Source organism: Cryptotermes secundus, unplaced genomic scaffold (genome assembly GCF_002891405.2).
Source record: "Cryptotermes secundus unplaced genomic scaffold, Csec_1.0 scaffold896, whole genome shotgun sequence".
In the NCBI taxonomy this organism is placed as follows: domain Eukaryota; kingdom Metazoa; phylum Arthropoda; class Insecta; order Blattodea; family Kalotermitidae; genus Cryptotermes; species Cryptotermes secundus.
Window position 1 is genome coordinate 277,968 of NW_019738361.1, and position 13,041 is coordinate 291,008.

Genomic DNA, 13,041 nt, shown 5'->3' on the forward strand with positions numbered 1-13,041 from the left:
AAGGAGTCCTACCGAATGTGTAAGATCTAGAAAAACCGAAGTGAACAGAGAAGGTCATGGAGGTAGGCCTAGACCCACTGGGGCTGTAGTGCCAAGGAAAAAAAAAAGTGGCGCTGGGGCAAGTTTTCTCTGAGTACTTCGGTTTCCCTTATCAATCTCCATTCCACCAAATTCTCCATCATCATAATCACCCGGGACAGGCTACAATAGGCCAATCAGTGGCCGCAGTGCCGAGTGGACCCAGTTGGACTCCACCCCCCCCCCACACACACAAAGCGAATTTTAGAAAAATGCGCCTGCTTATCTTTGCTATCTCGACAAATTCCTGCACTAATCTAAATCAGCGTTCCTCCATTCACTTTGGGGGCCAAAGCTATTGTCTCTACGCTGATAATGATATGAACAATAATAATTGGTTATTGAATATCGACTCACGCAATACTTAACGAAATCTAACACGAATGATTTGTTTACCCAGTTTATATGACAGAGCTCTGAATCAATAATCTTGACCTTCATAAAAACAATAAAGTAGGCTCGATATGAAGAAATCACGAAACTGTCGCAAGATACAAGAAGCTCCTGTGAAACGTAAAATCTTGTTTAGATAAATTCAGATTTGAGTCGAAATGTCCCCCAAGAAATTGGATTTAAACGCTTGAATAATAAAAACAATAATAATAATAATAATAATAATAATAAATTCATGGAGCTAAGCCCTTCTTGAGAAGCCGCCAATTCTGCAGCTACTCAAGAAGTGCCCAGAATTTTCTGGAACCCGAAGGTTCATTACCGTGTTCACAAAAGCCCTCCACTGGTCCCTATCCTGAGCCAGATCGAACCAGTCCACACCATCTCATCCTATCTCTCTAAGATCCATTTAGCATTGTCCATCCACTTACATCTTGGTTTTCCTAGTGGGCTCTTTCCTTCTGACTTTTCCACCCATGTCCTGTATGAATTCCTTTTCCTCCTCGTTCGTGCTACACGACCTGCCCACCTCATGCTCCTTGACTTGATCGTTCTAATTATACTTGGAGAAGAGTACAAGTTATGAAGCTCCTCATTATGCAGTTTTCTCCAACCTGTCACCTCATCTCTCTTCCGTCCAAATATTCTCAACACCCTGTTCTCAACCACACCCTCAGTCTATGTTCCTCCCTTAATGTCGGAGACCAAGTTTCACACCCATATAGACCAATTTTAACAATAATAATAATTTAATTCCTTCCAAATAGTATTTACAAATTCAGTCCGTACCTTACAGGAAGCTCATTACGTCTTCGTTACGAAGACCAAACGGTTAATGCTCTTTAGGGACAAAATCGCTTTTATTGTGAGAACCGTATAGGAAAAGGGTAAAGTTGTCCTATGCATAATTAATTAAGCACTGTGCCATGAGGACAAATGGGGGAATGAAGGTATAACTCCATCATTCTTGACCCTGACATTAGTCGGAGGTAAGTAGTCAAAATTCAAACCCTGGACGCTTTACTCCCGGTACCCATTGGAGAGAACGTAGAATTTTAGTTGTTGAAGCAGGTGGTAAGTATAGTAACCACTGGGCTTTGAAGGGTTAATGAATAAGTGTCATATGTTAAACAGTTAATCTATACCTGGTATATGTTAAAATTTATATTGTCACTTGTAGGGGTCGTGACTGTTGGACGGGGTTTGGATTGGATGATTGGATTTCTTGATATCTTATACACAAGACTCGGAACTACAGGTAATACAGCACTACCGCTAATCTCTGGTCGTGATCCTCAAGGGCCTTGGCGCCAAGACGATCTGATTGGCGGTAAACCGCCAGTCGGGAAGTAACTGACTCTGCTGGAGTCAGTCAGTTAGATAACCGCTGAGGTTCAGGCCTTGTGAGCTGTTGCTGCTAGAAGCTGGTAGCTGAAGCCGGGGATAGTTCCGGAACCCAGAGGAGAGAGAACATCAGCAGTTGAAAGCCGCTACCAAGCAACGGCAGTGAAGACGTGACTGTGGAAACTAGTGTGTGTAATAGTGAACTGCAAAATGTAGTCACACGCTGTATCAGAGACCAACAAATCCGGTCATCAATCCAAAATCCGTCAATAGTCACGCACTATCACGTGACATTACGATTCTTTCGTTTGCTGTTTAATGACACTCTCGTTATCAGCATTAGATAGTATCGAAGATAAGATGATTGATCAATATGGAGCGGCTGATTGAATGAGAACTGGCATGGGAGAACGAAGCACTCCCACCCCTCAAATCCCACATGACATGACTTCGGATCGAACCTAGACAGTCACCACGGGAACCCAGCGACTAACAGCCTAAGTTATGCCACGTCCTTTATGAAGTGTTAATAATTGCAACGAAAATGATGGTCATTTGTTTTGTTATACTTGATGTCATTTTCATATGCCATCTTCATTAACGTTGCAGTATGGATATTTAATAATCAGAGCAGGTATTCTTTCCTTCTGCCTCAAATGTCAGACATAATAAGCCTCCGAAACGTCATTTATTCTCTTATCGAGACAATGGAGAATATTCAACGAAACACGTCTTGGAATGTAAGTTATATTTTAAGTGATTTATGTTCTGTGTAGGAAGCCATGTTAGGGATCCGGTCTGGACATGGCGCGAGTTAAGATTGTAATGCTATTTGCATCAGTCTGGCCCTGAAAGCAATTTGACCTCAACTGCAGAAACCCGCTTGTTGTAGAGGAAAAGAAAATGGGTGACTGACACAGCACTGTGGCACTTCAGAAACTTAGACCCCTCTTCCACTGACGTTTGTGGAGCGTCTTGCAGAACCATTCATCAGTCATGTGGCTGTGTAGAAACAGCTCCATTTAAATGAATAGCCGAGATCAGCCATAACGCTAGTGGAATCAGACCCTAATTCTTAGCCCGCAAATTAACAAATTCGACATAAATATCTAAATAAATAAACTAACTCCATGGAGCTGAGCCCTTCTTGAGAAGCCTTTGGAAGCTACTCAAGAGTTTCCCAACAATTTAAGAATACCGAAAATTAATTACCGTGTTCACAAGTGCCTTCCATTTGTCCCTATACTGAGCCAGATTAATCCAGTCCAATCCTGCTATAACTCCCACCGATGTCTACGTCTCCCTAGTGGTCTCTTTCCTTCTGGCTTTCCCACTAAAGTTCTACATGCATTCCTCTTGTTCCCATGCGTGCTATATGCCCTGTCCATCTCATCCTCCTTAACTTGATGATTCTAAAAACATCTGGCATGTTTACTTCGGGTGATTACGCATTAAAATAGCGGCCTGGGATCATGCCTGAGATTTTTCGAGGATTTCCTCAGTCTTTCCCGGGAAATGCTTTCATATCACCTTAAATTATTTCACAACAAATGTCTTCCACGTCTTTTGAAATCTATCATTCACTAAACATCCTTGTACTATAGCTCAGGAGATTAGTCGCCGGCTTCCGTCAGTGGCTGACAAGATTCGATACCAAATCAGGCCATATGGGATTTATGGTGGACAAAGTGCCGCTGGGACAGAACTTTTTCGAGTGTTTCTACGTGTATTTCCCCTGGCAATCCATATTCATGAATCATCCTATCATAGATAATATACAGTCTCGATACTATCAGCGTCGTTTAATACCCAACTTAAATGTGGTTAATTAAACCAAGAATAAGCAACGCCGTATTATCCCATATACTAGGTGAGGTTTCTTTATTCTACGACCACACTGACAATCTGTCACCTGACGACCCAACTTCCAAAGTGAAGTAACATCCCTATCTCGCGCGCTGTTCAATATCGACATTATATTCACATCACTGACAATTATGAAACGGAGCGAGATAAGCCGAAAGCCAGGGACTGCTGACTCTGCTTATCGCGCCGATAGTAAACACGAGCTCGTCTTACATGTGCAAGGTTTGAACCTGGGAGTTCAAATTTCATGCGTAACATTTTGTCCAATTTTTTTTTTATTTCTATCTTCTTGGACATAATTCTGTGTAGTCCGGTGGAAACAGACGTTTCGGAGAAACATATCGCCTCCAGTGTTGACGAATAAGTTAAGTAAGAAACCAGTATGAAGCGGGCGGAAATAAAAGCGAATAGGCAGAAGATTGGTTCGACATTTGCAATTGTTTCTCTGGTTACTCCCGTCTCCCCCTGCTACATGTCATTCCGTCAATATGCCACATTCATCTATCATCACGGAATGGTGCAACAGGACTTCCTGAAGCCACAGTACCAAGACACTCAATCTCAAATCGCTTCTACGACTCATAACAAAAGAAACTATACTGCTATGACCGCACGTATATCTGTGCCTGCCGCTCATTACAACATCCGAACTTTTACTAAGCATGATTCGTTTCGTAGGAGCCACGATAGCTCAGTCGGGATAGCGCAGTCGATTTAGCGACTGGCTACGGGCTGGAGGACGGAGAAGTCAGAATTCGAGTGCCGGTAGGGGCAGGAATTTTCATTTCTCCATGTCGTCCAGACCGGCTCTGGGGTCCACCCAATCTCCTATACAGAGGGTACCGGGGACTCTTTCCTCGGGGGTAAATGGGCCGCGGCGTGAAGCTGACCATTCACCTCCAACTAATGCCGAGGTCAAGAAAATGTGGATCTATACATCCACTCCCCCATACGTCTTCATGGCGTAGTGCTTAATTAGTTAAGCACAGGGACAACTTTACCTTGTACGGTTCGTTTCGTGCGGTTGTGGAACTTGGTCTCTGATATTAAGGGAGGAATCCAGCGTGAAGACATCTGAAAGCAGGGGGTCGAGGAAAATATCTGGACCCAAAAGGAATGAATTGCATAATTATAATGATCAAATCAAGGAGGATGAGAAAGGTTGGGCATAGTAAATAAAGGGTAAATAATGGTTAAAGTGTCCCTATGGTTAAGCTCAACGCCATGAAGGCGTATGGGGGTGTGGAAGTATATATCCACATTTTCATGACCTCGACAGTAGCAGGAGATTAGTGGTTAGCTTCACGCCCGGTACCCATTGGATAGGAGATTGGGTGGCCCCAAAGTCGGTTTGGACGCACTGGAGAAGAGAAAATTCTTGCCCCTACCAGAACTTGAACTCCAACCTCTCGGTCGTCTAGTCCGTAGCCAGTCGCTATACCGACTGAGCTATCGTGGCGCAGGGCATGTTAAGTTCTTAATTTAAGGAGGAAAGCCACACGTGTTAGTACTTCAGAGACTGACATTTGCAGAACTGTAACGTAAATGTCAGTTTAAGTGTATAAAGTATAAAGATATGTTTTAGATCAAGAAACTAATAGATATAATAAAGTAACTTATCCTAGTGGCTGATATTAAAGGACTGCCAGTAACTAAGATCCATTAATAACAACTAACAATGCTACAAGGGGACCTAGCAATTGTTTCAAAATGCAGAAAGCTTATGTTCTTGCAAATGTAGTTCCGTAAAACAGACGCAGTGTGCATCTTTTATGCCCCTTCCGCTCAGTGAATCGTCCCTATTTCTCTTCGTTACGAGTCTCGCAGTTTTACCGACTGGAATACACCAAATTGCCACAGAACCTTAGCATTCCTACGCAAATGTACATATCATTCTTTCCCCCTTAACTTTTATACGCTGCCTGCTGTCTAAAAACGTAAAAATAAGAATATAAAGAACTATAACGTTGTCTGTAGTTCTGCATGGGTATAAAACTTGGTCTCTGATATTAAGAGAGGAACATAGACTGAGGGTGTTTGAGAACAGGGTGCTGAGGAGACTATTTGGACCGAAGAGAGATGAAGTGACAGGAGGTTGGAGGAAACTGCAAAATGAGGAGCTTCATAAATTGTACTCTTCTCCAAGAATAATTAGAATGATCAAATTAAGGATCAGGCGGGCAGGGCATGTAGCACGAATGCAGACAATATTAATTCATATAGGATAATGGTGGAAAATCCAGACGAAAAGAGACCACTACGAAGATATAAACGTAGGTGGGAGGATAATATTGTCACGTGTATGAGTGACTGTAGACGGGGTTTGGTTTGGTAACTGGATTTATTGAACTCTTACAGATCTTACAGATATACTAACTATAACCGTTTCACTAATTCTCGCACTCTACAGTTTACTACAGCGCACATTTAAAGACTTCTCAGCCTGCTATGTCTTTACGAGTTGTTGTCTGGTAACGGCTTCCAACGGCGGACGTTTCCTTTACTATGGGTTTCCGAACTGTCCCTGTGCCTCAGCTACCAGCTTTTAACGGCAACACCTCACAACGACTGAACAGCATCAGGCCTCTAACTCACTGATTCACCAATCAACTCACTCCACTCCAATAACAGGCCAACTCCTCGCTTTCCTGCTTATAACATCTCGGCACGGATCACACAGAAAACACCGTTCCTCTGTTGCTGTTTAATAACAGCTGCCTAGTAACGGTCGTTGTCAAGTTGTTTATTTCGCGGTCGTAGAGAAATATGATCCGGTGGTATGGAGTAGATTCATCTGGCTCAGGATAGGGACCAGTAGAGGGATCTTATTAAGACAGCATAGAACCTTTGGGTTGAGAAATTCTGGAAAGCTGAACAAGTAGCAGCTTCTCAAGAAGGAGTAGTAAGAATTTGGTTTCTTAGTGTAGTGAATATGTGGCGATGATTAATTCCACCAGCTGCTGTGGAGCACTGGAAGTGGCACTCAGTTTCAATGACAGACTATCTGTAAGTGCCAGCAATAATAAATTGAAATTTGGTCATGAATCCCATCGGGGCTCGAAGCCACGCACCACATGCTGACTGAAAGGCCAACAGTAAACTATTCTGCTCTGCCAGGGCTTCAATCTTAAACGTAATAAGCACAGATCTCTAAACGGAAGAGAGAGCTTTGCATTCATGAAAAATAGATTTAAGACTTCCAGACAGGGAATTTGTGTTTGTTTTATTTGGCGACACTGGTTCCGTAACATAAATGGGGATATATGTGAGGCCCTCATTGGTCTTGTTGACCGATAATTTATCTCCGTTTCCCGTCCTCAAGGTGATGAGACCGTGGTACATTCATTCGTCAGCTTGATAAACCGGAACGCTAAACGGGGAGCAAGGCAAAGAAACACATTTCAAGGAAACGTAAGCCAAGCGACCTTCATTTGTCACGCTTCAGTGCTTCAGACGCTAAGCAAAGTCAACTGCACAGATATTCAATTAAGACCATAACTTCCAATGGTGACTTCGCTATTCCTTCAACACTGAATGTCTCAATGATTGCTTATATAACATTCCATAATTCTGTTCCTTATTTCGAACGTAATAAATAACAAGAAGTTCTGGGAAGAACTAATCGCATACTTTCCATTGATACAACACGGACCGCATGAAAAACAATACCTCCAACAATTCTTGTATTGCTACGTATGTATTCGTTGTCGCGGTAACCATTTTTACTTAGCCGTTGCCTAGCAACGGTAGGGGATACATATACAGACACACAGACTGATGTGGGGGATTTATGAAATACGCTGTTTATGTGAGCTCAGATGTCATGATATACATATCAAGTTTCATAAAGACTGGTTCAGGCATTCAAAAGTTGATAGGGATACACAGACATACAGACACTACGGTGATAGCATAAGCCTACTTCTATTGTTTCCCAAATAAGGAAGGTAGGACGTTTCGACTACAGCCGGGTTCGGGGCAAGGGGGTAACCGGGTTACATACTTCATCACGCGGAGAGGCAAGTTCATTAAAACACAATATCACTTTTCCCGAAAAATATTTTTGCTGCAAAGAAGTAAATTAATTAAAGTTTTAATTTTTGATGATACTGTAAAGTAATCCAGAATAAAGCTGACTCGGATTAGCGACAGTTTCCGCTGTATTTATGTTTTCATTTAACTGTTTTTCCCATCCATTGACGTGTGTTTACATTAAATTTGAAGTTAGTTGTTAAGTGTTTTATGAGGAGATTAAAAAAAACAAAAACGTTGTCAGTTGTTAAAAATTATAAATTAAGACTAGAAGATTGTAAGATATTTATTAATCATAAGTAATTTTCACAGTGGCCGCGCGGTCTAAGGCATTAACCGTTTTCGCCCGCTCGTGGGTTCGAATCCCACGCGAGGCATTTATGTCCGTGTGCGTTTATTCTGTGTTTGTGTTGTTCTGTGTCTAAGTAGCGGCCTTGCAAAGGGCTGATCCCTCGTACAAGGAATCCTACCAACTGCGTAAAATATCAAGAAGCTGGAAAATCGGCCAAGGCCCAACAAAGGGCTGTAGAACCATAATAATAATAATGTCACCATAGGGGTTAGAGTGACGAATGATAGTGGGTTGTAGATCTGATGATTGGCTTTATTGGACGCTTCTATTACAATCACAGCTGAGTATAACAGCTCACACATTGAACTCGTTAATGACGTTTGTTTGAAGAATCTCTCACTAGTCTCGGGCTGGTCTCTCGTCTCTCGAATTCTGGATCTCTACTCACTTTGTAACAGCTAGGCGGCCAGCATAGAAAACACCACATAGAACATTTAATTATCCTCTGTTGTCCAGTTTGTTGTCATGAGAATCTTGTTTTTAGCGAATTGTTACCTTGTAGCGACTCGTTCGTTGCTGTCTGTTGTCCTGGGAAGTAGTATGTACTTAGCCAGTGCTCATAAACGGATGTCTGGCTCCACTATTCTGGCTTTCAGGTGTCATGTCATATTAACAATGTAATTTTGTTATATACTGTTGCGTCTAGCATCAAATTTTCCTATTAGTTCTTCTATTGTTGTTAACATTCTTATCCTCCGACTTTATCAGATTTTGGAAATTAACCTGTAGAAATTTCGGTCCATGTTTCCCAAAAATAAAATATTGAATGCTTAAATTAAATTAAAGAATGCAATTATAGGAGGCCGCGCCATAGCTCAAGCGGTTAGTCGCTGGCTTCCCACCGAGGCGGCCCGGGTTCAAGACCGGGTCTGGTTAAGTGGGATTTGTGGTGGACAAAGTGGCGCTGGGGCAGGTTTTCTCCGAGAACTTCGGTTTCCCCCGCCAATCTTCATTCCACCAATTGCTCCACAAACACCGTCACCTATCACCTGGGGCTGGTACAATAGGTCAGAAGTGGCCGCAGTACAAGGGACTTAATCCCACCCCACTAGCAATAAAAGAATGTCACTGTAGGCACAATGAATATTCTGGAATTTAACGGCTTAACTGTCCTAGTGAATGACAGAAGATTTTCTGCCCAAACCGCTGAAGGCGCCAATAACCGTGCAGCTATATGCAAAGTGCTGGCGGTCGGCTTGAACACGAACATGCAGCGGCCTGTCCACTCTCCGGCCGCTTCAGTCTAAATGCTCTGTGGTCACAGGTTGAAAACTGAACCTCACACTTCTGAGCAGACGCGAGAGTCACTGAGGAGGATGTGATGGATGAGCCTGTCCGTTTATCTGCACTCCCACCCGACTTGAAAAACTTCTGCAAAAGACGAGATGAGAGGAGTCTATAGCTCTGGGGAAGAGCATTCGATTGGGGACAAACAGGTCATCGGATCGAATCCGAGTGTGAAGATGAAAGGTAAAATTGTCCCTGTGTTTAATTAATTAAGCGCTACGAAATGAAGACGTATGAGAAAGTGGAGGAATTGTTTGAGGCGTCGTTTTCTATGCGATCCGTGTCGTATCAAAGGAAAGTAAGCAACTAGTTCTTCCCAGAACTTATCATTGATCTATCTTACATACTTATGGAGCTGAGCCCTTCTTGAGGAGAAGCCAAATCTGCAGCTACTCAAGAATTTCCCAGCATTTTATGGAACCCGAAGGTTCATTACCGTGTTCACAAGAGCCCTCCACTGCTCCCTATCCTGAGCCAGATCAATCCAATCCATGCCATCCCATCTTATCTCTCTAAGATCCATTTTAATATTGTACACCCACCTACCTAAAAACATAAAAATTAGATAATACAAAACTATAATTTTTCCCGTGGTTCTGTATGGGTGTGAAACTTGGGCTCTGACATTAAGGGAGGAACACAGACTGAGGGTGTTTGAGAACAGGCTGTTGAGGAGAATATTTGAACCGAAGAGAGATGAAGTGACAGGAGTTTGCAGAAAACTGCATAATGAGGAGCTTCATAGCTTGTACTCTTCTCCAATTATAATTAGAATGATCAAGTTTAGGAGGATGAGGTGAGAAGGGCATGTAGCATGAATAGGAAGAAGAGGAATGCATATAGGATATTGGTGGGAAAGCCAGAAGGAAAGAGACCATTAGGAAGGCCAAGGCGTAGATGGGTGGATACTACTAAAATGGATCTTAGAGAGATAGCATAGGATGGTATGGATTTATGTGGCTCAGAATAGGGGTCAGTGGAGGGCTCTTGTGAACACGGTAATGAACCTTTGAGTTCCATAAAATGCTGGGAAGCTTTTGAGTAGCTGCAGAATTGGCGGCTTCTCAAGAAGGGCTCAGCTCCATGAGTGATAAGTAAGTACACCCACCTACGCCTTGGTCTTCCCAGTGGTCTCTTTCCTCCTAGCTTTCCCACCAATATCCTATATGCATTCCGCTTCCCCCCATTCGCGCTACATGCCCTGCCCACCACATCCTCCTTGACTTGATCATTCTAATTATTCTAATTTCTCATCTATACGAATGAAAACACATATGCTCACTATTTTCACTGCAGACTATGAACGTCAGACCCACTCTAAACCCTCAGAAGATTTACTTCTCTTTACTGAGAAACAGACACAACTCCCAACATGCTTTCGCTGCAAGCACTTTGTGCAATAACGGCAAAAGAACAAGGCGAAACTGTGAACTTCGTGAAGACCCTCTTATGGCTCATGGCATCTGAACCGACAGCTAAGGAGAACACAGAGTTGGCTTTTATTCTGTCTCTATTTTTTATTTCTATGATAGATTCTGTTTCAGAAGCTCATACTGAAGATCCCTGCCCTTAAGTTTCAAACTCTTCTACGTGGAAGTAGCAAAAAGAGTGGCTCTTCTTACAGAACTTTCCTACTGGAGCGTTAAGAAACCAGCACTACATAACAGAGCTGATCGACGGTCTTTCGGGGAGACTGTATGGAAAAGAAAGGAATTAGGAATTGTCTCAGTCTGTCCGTCTGCCTAATTTCCAAAACTAATTACCGTATCGCCGGTCACGGTAGCCGAGCGGTCTAAGGCATGTACTGTCTTCGCTCGCTTGAAAACCGGAATCGTGGGTTCGAATCCTCCTCAGGGCATGGATGTTTAGTTGTGTGTGTGTTTTTCTGTGTTTGTGTACAGGTAGAGGCCTTGCGAGAAGCTGATCACCCGCCCAAGGAGTCCTACCGAATGTGTAAGATCTTGAGAAACCGAAACAGAGAAGTTCATGGAGGTAGGCCTAGGCCCGCTGGGGCTGTAGTGCCAAGAAAAAAAAATACCGTATCTCAATTAACTTTGGGGTCGGAATATTAAATGTTGCTTCAACATAAAGGAAGTCTTCTTGCTCACGAACTCGAACTCATAAACTACTCATCACACTGAGCAAAGTTTGTATGGCGGAAATGCTCTAAGCCTGCATTTCGGAGGATTTTATTTCGATTCTTGGCTGGTATACGGGCTATATTGACTCTTGGGGGGTTTCCTCAGTCTCTCCATGAAAATTGCGGGATAGAACCACCAATAGGCTAAGATAGTTCCTTCTAAACCCTCTACAATTCGCTATTCACTGCTCAACACATCATTCGGAGTTATACAGTCTGTGATACAGACAGCGTCGTTAAACAAGTAACAAAAAAGTAACTGATCTTATAACAACTGTAAACAGTATCTGGTTAGGAGTTTTAAATTTGATTGAAAGCATTTCTCAGCACCATATGGTTAAAAACAGAGTCGGGATTGCTCAGTCGGTATAGCGACCGGCTACTTTATAATTTACCGCAATTTAAAACATTTAACGAGAACAGAACTGGACGCTAATCGAAGTACCTCTGCTTAACAAGGAAAGGGTTAATATGTCTTCTCAATTTCTGTTGTAGTTTGGGAGATATTTTTCGATTATAAAGATATTTCCCTGACGGAACAACGTGCGACTGTCCGGGTTTAAACTCAGCTGGAAAAGTGAATACATTATAGTCCGGTGCGCTCCAAATAAACTTATAATGTAGCGATAATGACTAATTCGCCGATCACTGTGGTCGCGCGGTCTAGGGCATGAACTGTCTTCGCTCCCTCCAACGCTGGGATCGTGGGTTTGAAACCTGCTCAAAGGCATGGATGTCTGTGTGTGCGTTTATCTGTGTTTGTGTTGTCCTGTGTGTAGCTAGCTGTCTTGCGAAGGGCTGATCCCCCGTCTAAGGAGCCCTACTGTCTGTGTAAAAGTGATTACAAAACTGAAGAAGAGGTCATGGCCGAACAAAGGACTGTGGAGCCATTGATGAATGAATGAATGAATGAATGATTAATTATCAATCATGAATAACAGCCGATGATTATACATGATTCTCAAATATTAATTTTGTATAATCTATGGTTATTATTCATAATTACTGTATCGTTTATAAAACATGTGCTTTACTCCCTGTAATTAATTCTATTACAGATGTATATATAAATACTATTCAAAGAACGCGTGAGAGTTTTACTGTAAGCTTTTGTGGTGACTATCATTTATCAATGTTATATTAAGTCTGTACGAATCAATCATGTTTCCTGATGAGTAACGTAAACAGATCTTCATAATGCACTCAATAGCATCTGAGATAAAAAAAAACATGACGTTACATCCATACACGCACAGGAAGATAAAATGGGTTTTCATACTTTATGACGCTGAAACATAGGAAGATAAAATGGGTTTTCATACTTTATAACGCTGAAACATAGGAAGATAAAATGGGTTTTCATACTTTATAACGCTGAAACATAGGAAGATAAAATGGGTTTTCATCCTTTATGACGCTGAAACATAGAAAGATAAAATGGGTGTTCATACTTTATAACGCTGAAACATAGGAAGATAAAATGGGTTTTCATCCTTTATGACGCTGAAACATAGAAAGATAAAATGGGTGTTCATACTTTATAACGCTG